This window comes from Athene cunicularia (genome assembly GCF_003259725.1).
Source record: "Athene cunicularia isolate RWA chromosome Z unlocalized genomic scaffold, athCun1 chrZ_part1, whole genome shotgun sequence".
Lineage (NCBI taxonomy): Eukaryota > Metazoa > Chordata > Aves > Strigiformes > Strigidae > Athene > Athene cunicularia.
In genome coordinates this window covers 20,618,880-20,630,325 of record NW_020799142.1, presented here as the reverse complement: position 1 = coordinate 20,630,325, position 11,446 = coordinate 20,618,880, and the positions used below count along the sequence as shown (strand labels likewise).

Here is an 11,446-nt window from a genome sequence, read left to right as displayed (position 1 = left end):
GGGTGGAGCACGTTGGGACCATGAGCAATCCCCTGCTCACCCTGAGGGACAGGCTTAAAGGCTCTCCACCCAAGTAATAACTCTGCTAGAGAACTTTTCCCTTTGCAAACCCCTCTTCCTTACAATTTCCTGAAGCCCACATGGCTCCCACCGTTGGAGTCCCTCATGCCTCCTTACTGCAACAGCTGATATGTGGAAGGGACAGTTGATGGGGGAGTCAAAAGCTCTGGCTGCTCTTGGGAACGGCCGCCTTGCCATCTGCTTTCTGTCCCAAATGTCTGTAGAGACCCACAGACCTCTGAACTGTTACCTACGCACCATTGGAGGAGTACAGGTATATACTGCTGTCCCCAGAGCCCTGTGTTAGGCAGGTCTGTAGCTTGCAGTAGGGCAGCACAGAGGGTGAATACTTGAATTTATGCCAAATTAATCAGCTAAAGCAGTGGGGTCTAGGCAGGAAGAAATGGAAAAGGGAATGAACAAAAATCTGTGAGGTGTGTCTGGATACAAAATAAAATTGAGCATCAAACTGAGACCAAGGTTAGAGGTAGTCTTGTAGATTTATGTGATATTCATGAGAGGCCATAAGCTGTTTCTGAAACTGGAGCAGGAAGGGGGAAGGGAGCTGATCAATAGTTTGAGAGATGCTGAGTTATTCAGGCAGTGTAAGAAAGGACTGAAAGGACTAGCTGCTTTTTTTTTTTATTTTTGAATTCTAGGGAAAAACATGTTTCATCTGCAGGTTTACGAGGATGAAACAGGATGTCACTCCTGAGTGAATGGGTACTGGAGGAGAATCACGCAGCCTCTGCTTTGTTTTGCCTAACTGCAGTGCAACTTTTAGTTAGCTAATGGTGCAGAATAGGGAACTCTTACACAAATTCTGTAACTCAGTATTATTTCTAGTGAGAAAGCATTTATAATAGTGTTTAATTTGGTTGCTTATTTTTAAGGGTTGAACTATCTCTTCTACAGGAACTGTCATGAAAATGTAATGTGCAGTTAGATTTTTTTTCTCGTTGTTAAACTGTGTTTGCTGCTATCAAATAATTAAAAATGAAAGCAACTTGCTTATCATGGAAATACAAATAATTTGTAGTTTGTCAAACAAGGGCCAGCTCAGATGTGTACAGCAGAAGCTGCAGCCCTTCCCTGACTCACCAGCTCAGACCTAGTCCAGCTTTGGCCACAGCTGGACCCAACTTTGTGCGGGTTGTTTGCACCCTCCCCATGGCTTGGCGCGCACGGTGAGAGATGCTCACGCAGCTCCCTGCTATTTTGTGCCCGCCCGCTTTCCCTTCTACCTCGAGCCCTGACATCGAGAACGGTCTCTGCTGGAGCTCGTCTTTACCGTCCCTTTAAACGAGGGCTGGCGGCCTTTGGAGGAAATAAATTACACCGTTAAAAGACCTGAAGCTTGGCGTGGGGTGCGGCATGTAGCTCTAGGGTGCAGGTCTCAAACGTGGGGACGGGAGGGCCCGGAGGGTGTAAGCGGTGCGGGCGCTGTGCCTGCCGGCCCGCCGCCGGAGCTGTCCCAGGTGCATCCCATGGCTGTAAATGAGTGAATAATTTGGTGCAGATACAAGGACCTCAGGATTTTAGTTAGTCCTAAGCAGTTGGTCTGTTTGGAAATTAGGAACTAAAGATACCTGAATATGCTGGTTTTACTATTCTTACAGTTACTTGTTTGGGATCTTCTGTGAGTGCTGCTTTAAAAATTGCAGCTTCTGGGGTATTTAAAAAAAATGTCCAGTTGTGGGGTCCTTAGCTTTGTCATATGAAGATACTCAAAATCGTTTTGTAAACTAACACAGATTCTACGCTATTGTAAATATAAATAGTTCATTATAATACATTCTGATCTAGTGACTCTGTTTTGAAGGCAGTTAAGTTGCACTGGAAAATAAATCAGTTGCTCATGTTGTAGCCACATTACCATAGACTGATCAATTAGCCCTTTGCTAAAAAGGATTTTTCTCTGGATCCTGTAGGTTGAACTTAATGGGAGGATTTTCTGGACTCCACTGCTGGGGAAATGAGATACTTTCAGGAATGGAGCTATTGCAAGTTCCCACTCCATGCGATATGGAGCGATGACGCTAGCAGATATGGCATTTTGGCAGCTGTAGTACTTCACCTAGAATATGTTTGCCTAGGTACATGTTCAGAAGGTGCTCTTTCTGGGGAGATCTGGAGATTTTGCTCTTTTTTTTGGAAGTGAAGTTACACTGAGATGGGGAACATAACAAATGAGAGAACATTAATTTGAACCATCCTGACAAGTGATGGGATAAGTTCCTTACAGGTAGAAACACCACACAACTTTTACGTGGCCAGTCTTGGCCTCCAATATTATTCCAGAGCCTGAGAAGTCAGGAGTGTTTTTTTTTTTTTCTTCCCGATTTTTACTGCAAGGCAGGGAATAAACTTCAACCTTTGAAACTCTTGGCTAACACTGAGAAAACCTCCAACATGGCTTTTCTGTGTATTTGGAAAAAAAGACAGTTCTCTTCTAGGACACTTGGCAAATGTTAATTAACTCAACCTCTGACTGTTCCTGTAAAATAGGTAATTGGCTTTGTTTTGTTTGGGGGATTTTTGTTTGTTTGTTTTTTTTTCCTTCCTTCTACTTTATTATGGTTACATAGAGCAAATAATTCTGCAGGTTGGCAGTAGTGGAACTGAAAACACTGTCCAGCTTCCTGACTTCCTTGCCTAAACTAAAACCAAAGAGTATTATCCTCATTGCAAGAAAAATAAGTTATTGAGAAAGATAACTCCAAAATAGAAATCACTGTGTCTCTTACTTGAAATATGAGAGGGCTCTGCCTAATGTAGGAAGCATGGTGTAGTAGTCAATTTATTTTAAAATATTATTATAAAATAAATACATATTTGCATACTCAACACCCTGGAAAATTAATTTGAATAAATTATACATTTCAGGTAACATCCAAGGATGTTTCATTGCTTCCAGCATTCATTCATAAACTGAGCCTCTCTTTTCTTCTGTTTGTGAATTGATATTTTAAACTGCAGAGTTAGAGATTATACCAGTCTAGATACCTGTGATGAAATCACTGTAAGTATGTCTGGGCTAGTGATAAAGCTTGTTAATGCTGCATGGAGACAGATCTGCTTGGAGAGGATTAGTAGGATACATTTTCTGCTGGTTGTCATGACAACCATAAATCCATGCAGCTGTACAGTGGTGTGTTAATCTGTTCAATTTAATCCAGTTTCCAAATTAGATCATCAATACTGAGCTGCTAGATAACAGCTGGTTTAAATGCTCTCCATTCCCTTCTCTAAAACAGTGCCTGGAGTCCAACTGATGCACCTCCAGTCTTCTAGGAAAGACACAGCGTTCAATCATGGAGCAATTTGTTGCTGTAATAGCAGTGTATGATTTGGCTCAGTGTTTCAAGCCCGGTATTTGCCAGGTGTTTATTATAAATCATTGTTCTCAGTCTAAATTATTGTGTCATTAATGTTTTAGAGATTGTATCAAAAGTTTAAGGACTCTTTAGTCCCTCATTAAGATAATCTGGTATTACACTGTGCAACAATGAATGCTGATACTATCATGACTTTTAAAGATTTTGTTGCAAAATAAGAAAGTATTTAATCTGGAAGTAAATTAGAAAATGTGAGTATTCTCTGACACATACTTGAAAATTCATCTGGCACTGAACATTTCAGAACTGGTTTGAATTGATCCTTAGTTACAGATCCCTCTTTTATTATTTTGCAATTACCATGTTACTACATTCATAGTTTTTCCTGCAGTTTGCTGAGATGTACTTGTGAAATTCAGTGTTTATGAAAGCTGTCATGAAGTCAAGGTAACCAGGCCCAATTCATGTGTGTAAGTGGCCTCTTTGAGACGCTGCATTTGTGTAAATGGACAGCCATCTCCTCCACAATAGGCCCATATATAATGCTGTTTTCTGTACAACACAATGGAAACAATCAACTTTTTTGAGTCCTGCAGGAAGTGATTGCACTGGTGGTTGTCTTCTCTGCCCTGTTAGGCCACCATGAATTGAGTTAATTCTGGGCTAGAAGGATAGCGTGAAACTGAGCTAATAGGTACAGAGGGAGAGTTCACCAGTGCCTCTCATTTTGGTTTAATATTTATACATGACAGAGATGTGTAATACGCTTTTTCTTATTGGTTACAGGTTTCACAGAACCCTCATTTAGAAACTTGATTTTGCAGAAGTCAAGTTGAAGAATCTCAGTCAGGTCATTACTAAATCTGATTGATATTAAGAAGAAAATAAAAAAGCACTCTAGAATTAAGCCTGGGGCTCTGCTCTTAGATAGAGCTCCACTTCTCTGGCCAAGCATGGCATAATTGTGCTGAAGAAGAGCTGATTGCTCATCAGCATCACTAAATGATGGTTTAAATGATTTAAAAATGATTTAAAATGAGTATTCTGTTAGCGTTTAATACGGAAGTATTGATTTTCCAAATTCAATGAAACAAATAAAGAGGAGCAGGAATGAACATTAGGAAGCAATTTATATGCTTGTTGCCCAGCCTGGTGATAAACCCTGGAAGTCCTCTCTCTCTCCACCTCCGTGACTTTTCAGGGTGTCACGCTGCAGTGTGTATGGTGGCTTGGGCAGCTCTCTCCAGGCTCCTGAGGCTGCCTCTGTAGATTTGCCCACAGTGTTTGCTTCACCCACAAAGTGTACAGCTGTCACTGATCTCATACCCGTGTTAATTTTATTAATTCATTATTAAATGTAAAATATTTTTATCAATTTTTATTTTGTTGACCTTAAGCATAAGAAAACATTCTTGATGAAGTACTTATTATAGATCTGTAAAATGCAAAAAGCCTTCTGCTATCAGCCATTGAAAGCATGTCAAGTTTTCATCTGTAACTTGCTCTTGCTGATGATTTTTTGTCCTTATAGTTTATACCTTCCTGCCAAAATTGTATGGGGTTTTTTTTACAAACAGATTGTCCATCATTTTGCTCCCAACTCTCCTGCATCATATGGTGGAAACCCCTCTTAGTTTTACAGCTGTGCCCTTGGGCTGGGAGTGGTGCCTGGAATGCTCTGAGGTGAGGCTCAGTCTGTGGGTGCCTCCTTAGCTCCATCACCCCAGTAGCTGCCTGGCACCGCGAGGCCGTGGGCCACTGCCTGCAGCACCCAGGCCTGTGTTTGCTCTCCCAGCACCACTATGCAAGTCCGGGATAGGATTTAGCTCTACAATTTCATCATTTGGGTATTTTATATGTCAAAAAATATACTTATTGCATCTGTGTCATCACTGTTTCCATCTGGATGCTGGTAGACTGTGAAATGTTGTAGGCCCCCCAGGGGCCTGCACTTATAATGACAGGTTTTCTTCATTGTAACATAGTTAGAAATATCTATTCCTTAGGCAACTATTTATCACTCAGTTAAAGTGGTGCTTCTCTTGGAGCACAGTATTTATTGATGATTTAGATATTTTTATATTTTCAGAGTGTTAGTATTCTCTACATACTTGTTGAAAGAAAAATATTCTATGTTTTTCTTCTATATAACCGGTTGACACTTGGAAATATCCTGTGTGCTACTGTAAGCGATTGCCCCTACCCCAGCTTAAGTCAGAGAGGGAGGTGGAGGGTGAGAAGCAATGAGATTGTGCAATGTTTTCTTCTTAAATTCTGATTTCTAGATTTACAGGACCTTAGGTTTTTCTTTCTAAGAATGGAGTGGAAGGAGGAAACACTTCTCAATTGTTTTAATCCTCTGCCTGTAGCTCTGATGTGAATTTCTCATGTTTTTTACTAGAGAGTATTTTTGGGAACAAAAGTATTTAAAAAGTTCTAGTAGTCTGGAAGATATAAATGTTGATTTGTGAACACAGTGTCAGCTGCTGTTTCATATTTTCCAATTAGGAGCTTCTCATTGGTGTTACCTTCATAAAGACCATCATGATCAAGACAACAAAGTGCAAGATTGTAGGTGCTCATAATGTGTGCAGGTTGTCTGGATAAAGAGCTAAAGCTTCAGAGCGAATGGCATCTGCTGTACTTGCTTCTTGTTTAGGCCTCTACCGTACAAATATATCCCCTCTTGAAAAACACAGCCTTAGGATGAGCCAGGCAGTAAATCTCTTGAGCATTACTTACTCTCAGCAGCGCACAAGGCTGTTTGAGCTACCAAAGAGCATGCCACAGGGGCCATGGGGACTTGAGTTTTCCAGGAATGATCAGCCATTTGGAGTGTCATGTGTTCTGCTCTTGTGAAGATCTGCCTGGAAAAGACGTAAGGCATTTACCAACAGCTCGCTCCTTGCCTCATAGTCTGTCTCTTGTTTATGTGTGGATGCATTGCACAGCTACACCACCACACTAAACACAAACACTGCAGACCTTTGTGGCTGTATCTGTTGTATTTTTCTGCTTGGAAGGAATCTAATTCAGGTAGGCTTACTTTACCTGTGCTGCTGCAGCAAGGGGAGAGGGCAGCTGCACTCTTGTCCTTCAGGATTTGTGTTTATCACTGGAACTGCATTCCTGCATGTATCATCTAGAGGCTGGGAGTGCACATGGAGGGCTCCCCTGAGGCTGGAGACATTCACCACATCTTGAAAAATGCTTAGATTCTAACAGGATCAGATTTTTTAAAAAATCAGGAGAGAGTTTCAGAAGTATTGCTAATGCAAAATATCAGCTCTTCTGCAGCATATTAATGACTGATTTTTATCTTAATTTGAAGTGTAATCAGCTCTATGTGATGGAGGGGATTTCTCTTGACAGCAGTTCAGTTGTAATTAACATTGACAACTTCTTGCATCAGTAATTAAAATTTTTTAGAAGTATTTTATTTCAAAGCCTTCTTGTTTATTCTTCCCTGAGGTTTTTTGTGCTTTGTTTTGGTTTGGGTTTTTTTAAACCCCAGTGCTTTTTTCTGTCCGTGACCCCTTTTGGCTACTTGATGCCACTTGAAACAGCTGATATCTTGCTAACTAGAAAAAAAACCATGTGGGTTTCCCTTCAGAATCAAAGTGCTGGAGCATCAGTTAGACCTGCGTTTGGCCGCTTTCCCAAATGCGGATTACATTATCCTCTTTTCTGCTCTGGGTCTCTGGTGACCCAGGATTTGATGGCCTCCTGAAGACATACCTGGCAGAAAAACAAAAGCTTGAAGTTAAGAAATACCTGGAAACTAGCCTTACAATTAACATGAAAATGTAGTCGTTAGGCAAAATATATTGAATACATATGGGAATATAGATTGGAGTTGCCAAAACTTCTGTATTCAATGGTCAGAACAAACGCATTGTAACTGAGTCTTAATTCTTGCTAAACATCACATTACTTCATTTGGGTATCTTGCATAAAGCTATTCCCATAGTCTTGATACCAAGAAACTAATTTTTTTTACTTTTATTCACATGAGAGGGTGATAGTCTGGTACAGAAACTTTATTTTTCTCTGTTCAGTCTGATCTGATGACTTCTTAGTAATAAAAGCATTTGCATGGCTGGATGAGTACATTAAATTATTTTGGATGTGCTGTGCTACACTGGGCTGCCCACAGTGACAGAAGTATTTAACTGGAAAGTGCTGCAACTGTTGGCTCTACAACATTTGGGAATGAATGGAGAAGCTGTTTCCATTGACCTCCATGCCAAGCTTTGCTCTCTTCAGGCAGTTGAGGAACAAACACTGACAGTATCTCAGGAGTGAAAAGCCAGTGGTAACAATAGAGGGTGCTTTGATGGTGGTCACAGCCGACATGGGAAGAGAAATTCAAGCAACTTCCAGTTTTCTGGTGATTAGTGGTCTTCCTTGGATATTGCACATGTGAGTCTGTGGTGGCCATCTGCCTACATTTACTTCTATGTGATAGACATATTGTAAGATTTAGCTGAATTTGGAACCCAAAGGATGTGAAATGGAAATGTTGAATTCAGGGCTGTAGTACAGGGGAAAAAAGCTGAGCAATAACCCTTGCATCTGACCCCACTTTTGTTTCGCTGGTTCCATTGTAGGAGCATGTGTTTCTCTGACATGTGTCCACGCAATGAGAAAGACTTTCCTCTGATTTGATGTTACTGTTCAGGTCACCTTAGAGCCAAGTGTAATTATCTGAAAATGTGAAAAGAAATGCTGAGAAAAGTTTAGTCAAAGCAAGTTTTGGAGGATGCCTTCAGTATGCCTGGTCTGCGAAGTCTTGCAGACTCGACAACAATCTTGATGTTGTGACTGTTAGTTTACACAAAATGGTGCTACAGAAGAGCCTGGTTTCTGACTGCTGCGGCATAAAAATGAGAATTCATTCCTTGCTCATATCAGAGTTTTATTCCACCAGAGACCTGAGGTTCAGCTGGTAGACACTGAGATACAGGATAGTTCCACAGAAATTTTATCTTTCAGAAGTGCTTTGTGAAGATTCCCTAAATTTGGCAGCTTTAGCACTGGAGTTCACTTTTGGTATTGGTGTCTGCTAGTCCTCCCAACAGTAAATACAACATAGTGTATGTAAATTACTTCAATGCTGTGAAAAGGCGCTGTCTGCCAAGGCCTCCTGAATTTTAAAGCTGATTTGGACTCTGATCCTGTTTGTATTTATAGGCAAGTTTTACATCTGCTACTGTAATTTTCATATGTATAAGACGTTCCGCTAATAGAGGGATTAACAAATGTGTCTCAGTACAGAAGTGATATGGAGATGCTCAAAAAATGTGTTTTATCTGAATCTTGAGTGCAAACACTAGGTCATCTGGTGAAACCACTTGAGGAAGGATGAAAAAATGCCTCTATTTTAATTATTTTTTTCTGTCTTCCTTGAATTAGTATGTCAGAAACTAAAATTAAAAAATCTAAGTTACTCTGAGACAATAACTGAGAGAAAATCTTGTTAGAACTGGAACTCTCATATGGGCTGAAGGAAGAGAACTCAGCTTCATCAGGCCATATTAGAAGTTCCAATATAAATGTTTTGAATCTGCTTCAATAGTATTACAGAACTTTTCAAAATAAGCTCAAAATTCTGTCTTTAATTTAGTGTTGTGGTACAAGACGTTCAGAACTGGCAAATGTATTGCCAAGACTCCTCTACATGATGAGAAATTCCACATTGGTAATAAAATAGAAAAGGTGAACAGATTCCATTTTCATTAGAAATGAAACTTCATCATTGCACCTCAACCATCAGGGTCACAGTCTCGTTCCTCCAGCAGTCTTTCAATTTCAGCTCCCACAGCTTATGAAACTTTGTGGTCATCTCTGTCTCTGTCTTAGGCATACAGTAACAGCTCACTAAAGCCATTGGCTTAACCTATTTACTTCTCAAAAGAAAACTGTACATACAAGCAGTAATTTTGTGCATTTGTTTGTTATAATGGAAAAATATGAGAAACACCTTAAAAGAATATCAGGAGTATCATCATCAGGGGTGGTAAGCAGCAACTGTGACATTGCCTGGAGTGAACAGTAAGTTGGTCTATGTGCACATCTGATTTTATTTTCTTTTCATGAATGAGAGCACAGCATGTAAGAAGAGGTTGTCTTTTTGCATTACTTTTGGTTTAACAATGCCCACAAATGGCGTAAATGTTCAGTTTTGTTCTGGAGTTCTATGTGAAAAGTGCAGAGGGTGCAGGATATAGGCTTGATGCTGGCTTTGAGATGGGAGCAGGCTTTCAGCATAATGGTTCTCTGTTTTTAATGCTGAGTACTATGATCGCTGTGGTAAATGACTGTATCGTTGGTTTTTGAGTGGTTAGTTATATCCCCAGGTTTAAAAATGAGAGACCAACATGGATTAAGTTCTTTCTTCCAGTAAACAGAGGTGAGAAACTGTTCATTCATGCCAACCAAATGATTTAGAAGTTATGACAATAATGTCTTTCCAGTCCTGTTCAGTTCTGCCTATTGTCACCAGATTACGTGGTGTGATTATCTGGGTTTGAGTATTAATTTTATGAAGACAATGGAAGAGATATGCATTTTCTTTCTTTTTCTCTCTCACCTAGTGCTGTGGCACTGAGAAATGGTGCTGCTGTGGAGAGACGGGAAGGCAAATATTGTTGATGAAGGTTCAGTCAGAGACCAAGATTTGAAGGAGTCAGAAGAACCTGTTAATCTTTTCATTAGAGGCTGAACAGCTTAGTGCCAGCAAAGTAGGCAGTTCCAGCTCAAGGCACTGTTCACTGTGGTACGTCATCAGGCAAAATTAAAGATGGTGTTGTGTCTATTCTGAGCTGCTTGCTGGAGAATTACTTCCAATACACCTCTTTAGGAGCAGATTGTGAGTCTGCTTCCCAAAAGGTTCCAGACTTTTAATGGAACATGGTTTCTAGACTTAGGATATAGGAGATCAAACAGGTCGGAGTCCCCTCTTAGCTGTAAATACTGCTATCTGTTACTGCAAATACAAGACTTTGCATGTCTTAACTTCCAGACCTGTTTTCTGCTATTGCTTTGTAGTGCTAAAATGACTTAATGTTATCTGTAAACTGCTGTGAAGAATTAAAGGTTTTGGTCCTGAGTTTACAGTTTTTCATCATGCACTTTTTAAATAATCACGATGGTGTAAGGGTGTCCTCCTCAAGAAAAGAGTTGTCATCATGCCTTTGAGCTCAGAGGCGATGCATCTGTCATGTGGGAACTTGGCCTTTTACTTCCAGAGGCTCTGGCCATGTGCAGGCTGCCACCCTGTCCAGCACCTGACCAAGTCAGAGTTTGCCCTGAGAGAATGTGACCTGGATTGCCAGCTGCACTTCGTTCAGATTTCAGGGCATTTCTTGTCTCGTTTTATCTTGTTGGTCTCATGGTGTTAGCATGCTCAGTTTGGAAAATCTGAACAGGCTGTTCCCTGTATCTCTTTTTCCCATTTTTCCTCACAAAAGCTGTCCTAGAAACCTTACATTTTCTATTTTTTAATGTGCAGTCATTTGAACTGCAAGTGACACTGTGATGTGTGTTGTCTTTAGTATGATACAAAAGTATCATTATGGTTTTAAGGCCAGGTTTTTTTTTCCACAGTATGTTTTCCTGTGAACATATAATTTCATGTGCATACCACTTAAACAGCAATTACATTCTTAAATGCCTTGACAAAACCCCCACCAGATAGATTTTCTGGTTTCCTTATAATGACAAATGGAAAAAGATCTGTTGTATTCAAGCTCTTCACAAAGTGAAATGAAACTAGAGAGTTTTTTCCCTTTCACTGAGTTCTGCTGCACTCAGACAGCTGCCTTTTCTTGTGCTGATAGAAGGCAGTTCTGCTGATAGAAAGGGGTTATAACAAAGCAGTTGTATTGATAGAAAGGGATGGAGCATTACGCAAGTCCAGTAAAGATTAGTCAGTGAAAGAAATGCTAGAAGCATTATATTGTCATCTATTTTAAAATAGATTGATATTTACTCTAATATGAATAGCTTATAAATTCTCCTATGTGTCTGTGTCCTCAAATGCATTT

The 11,446-nt window shown here is 40.2% G+C and overlaps 1 long non-coding RNA gene across 1 annotated transcript; it reads left to right on the top strand.

Annotated features, from left to right (window-relative positions):
• The first annotated feature begins 1,349 nt into the window (after positions 1-1,349).
• LOC113489566 lies at positions 1,350-10,453 on the top strand. Its single transcript, XR_003400056.1, has 3 exons — positions 1,350-1,462; positions 4,976-5,081; positions 9,995-10,453. It is a non-coding gene; the product is annotated as an uncharacterized LOC113489566 (long non-coding RNA).
• Positions 10,454-11,446: the final 993 nt, after the last annotated feature.